Below are 2,500 nucleotides of genomic sequence, written 5' to 3'. Positions count from 1 at the left end.
CCTTCCGCCCGATTGTAGCTGAGATAGGCGCCAGCGCCCCCCGCGACCCCAAAAGGGAATAAGCGGTAGAAAATGGATGGATGGATTGTTTTATCTTGATGGATTGAAAATTAACACCAATGAGTCGACTGATGAACATTATCACGTAATTTATTCATAAAGTATAAATAACGACAAATAAAGACGGAATACTATTAACTGCAACATGTAAGTGTAAAAAACATCATTTGTACATTTTCAGATTGTGCTTGTTCTATTTTTAACAAAGAAAACAATCTTTAGTCGTCTTTATTTTTAGGTTATCGTGCCGTGATTTCTCCACTCCGGTCCACTTATGAGTAGATTTTTCTCCATGTGGCCCCCGATCTAAAATGAGTTTGACACCCCTTTTTTAAGGTGAAAGCAGACCCAATAGTCAAGCACTTTTTGTTCCGAGCCTTCCTCTTATCAGTAAGGCACAACAATCGCCATCGTCCCTCCTTCCCTCTCTCTCTCTCCCTCCTCGCTCGGCCCCCTGAGCACAGCCCAGCACAGCCCAGTCAGAAGTGGATCTCCCCCTACAGCCCCGCAGCACGGACTCATTTCTCCACACACCAGCTCTGAGCGGATGCTCAGCAGGGGTGTTTTGAGATATTAGCGCGCTGAGTTGGGGGGAGCGGGGTTATCGCCCACCTCCACCATTCCCCCCACCCCACCGTTCTAAAGGTAAGACGCCGTCCCGCTCCTGTTGCCGGGGGCGACTCCGGGTACAGTCGATGACGATGTTGATCTGGAAGTTTGTCGTTAGAAAAGTGTTCATACATGCCGGTGGTATTCCCTCCGTGGGGAAAAAAAACAAAGCTTCTTTTAAGAATTTCCGATTAGATTAGCAGCACTTTCTGGAATTTTTCAGCCGCTTCAACGATCACCTATTTGCAAGCTGAAGAAACTTTAGGCCTTTAAATGTCAAACAAGTATCAAATAACACCAATTCTAGTGTTATGTTATATTTATTTAGATTTGTTCATTCATTTATGCACATTTTATAAATCATTGTGATTCCATTCACTTCTGGATATTTTTGTATTCATTTTGATTATTTTATTTATTTATGCATATTTTATAATCATTGTGATTTCATTCACTTATGGATATATTTATTTAGATTTGTATTAATGTATGCATATTTTATAATCATTGTCGATCTATTGACTTATGAATATTTTTGTATTTATTTTGATTCTTTTATTTATTCATGCATATTTTATAATCATTGTGATTCCATTCACTTATGGATATTTTTATATTTATTTAGATTTGTGTTTATTTATGCATATTTTATAATCATTGTCATTCTATTTACTTAGGAATATTTTTATATTTATTTTGATTCTTTTATTTATTTATGCATATTTTATAATCATTGTGATTCCATTCACTTATGGATATTTGTATATTAATTTAGATTTGTATTTATTAATGCATATTTTATAATCATCGTCATTCTATTTACTTATGAATATGTTTATATTTATTTTGATTCTTTTATTTAATTATGCATACTTTATAATCATTGGGAGTCCATTCACTTATGAATATTTGTATATTTATTTAGATTTGTAATTATTTATGCATATTTTGTAATCATTGTTATTCTATCTACTTATGAATATTTTTATATTTATTTTGATTGTTTTATTTATTTATGCATATTTTATAATCATTGTGATTCCATTCACTTATGGATATTTTTATATTTATTTTGATTGTTTTAATTATTTCTGCATATTTCATAATCATTGTGATATTCACTTGACATTTTTATATTTATTTTTGATTATTTTATTTATTTATTTATGAATATTTTATAATCATTGTGATTCCATTCACTCATGGATATTTTACATCTATTTTGATTATTTTATTTATTTATGCATATTTTATAATCAGTGTGATTCCATTCACTTAAGGACATGTTTATATTCATTTTGATTATTTTATTTATTTATGCATATTTTATAATCATTGTGATTCCATTCACTTATGGATATTTTTATATTTATTTTGATTGTTTTAATTATTTCTGCATATGTCATAATCATTGTGGTATCATTCACTTATGGACATTTTTATATTTATTTTTGATTATTTTGTTTATTTATTTATGAATATTTTATAATCATTGTGATTCCATTCACTCATGGATATTTTACATTTATTTTGATCATTTTATTTATTTATGCATATTTTATAATCAGTGTGATTCTATTCACTTAAGGACATGTTTATATTCATTTTGATTATTTTATTTATTTATGCATATTTTGTAATCCTTGTGATTCTATTCACTTATGAACATTTTTATATTTATTTTGATTCTTTTATTTATTTATAAATATTTTCTAATCATTGTGATTCCATTCACTTATGGATATACATTTTTACATGTATTTTGATTATTTTATTTATTTATGCATATTTTATAACCATTGTCTTTCTATTCACTTACAGAATGTTTTAT

The 2,500-nt window shown here is 29.2% G+C and overlaps 2 protein-coding genes across 9 annotated transcripts in view; one reads left to right on the top strand and one right to left on the bottom strand.

Annotated features, from left to right (window-relative positions):
- The window catches only part of miip (migration and invasion inhibitory protein), an 85,625-nt gene that overhangs the window by 47,012 nt on the left and 36,113 nt on the right, over window positions 1-2,500 (bottom strand). The gene's annotated exons all lie outside the window — the stretch shown is intronic.
- The window catches only part of mmel1 (membrane metallo-endopeptidase-like 1), a 36,858-nt gene continuing 34,895 nt past the window's right edge, over window positions 538-2,500 (top strand). Inside the window, exon 1 of the mRNA XM_061888566.1 lies at window positions 538-705. The gene's annotated coding sequence lies outside the window, so the exon portion shown is untranslated. The remainder of the gene's footprint in view (window positions 706-2,500) is intronic.

This window comes from Nerophis ophidion, linkage group LG02, assembly GCF_033978795.1.
Source record: "Nerophis ophidion isolate RoL-2023_Sa linkage group LG02, RoL_Noph_v1.0, whole genome shotgun sequence".
Taxonomy (NCBI): Eukaryota; Metazoa; Chordata; class Actinopteri; order Syngnathiformes; family Syngnathidae; genus Nerophis; species Nerophis ophidion.
Note: the sequence above shows the minus strand (reverse complement) of the source record. Positions and strands in the feature narration are given on the sequence as shown.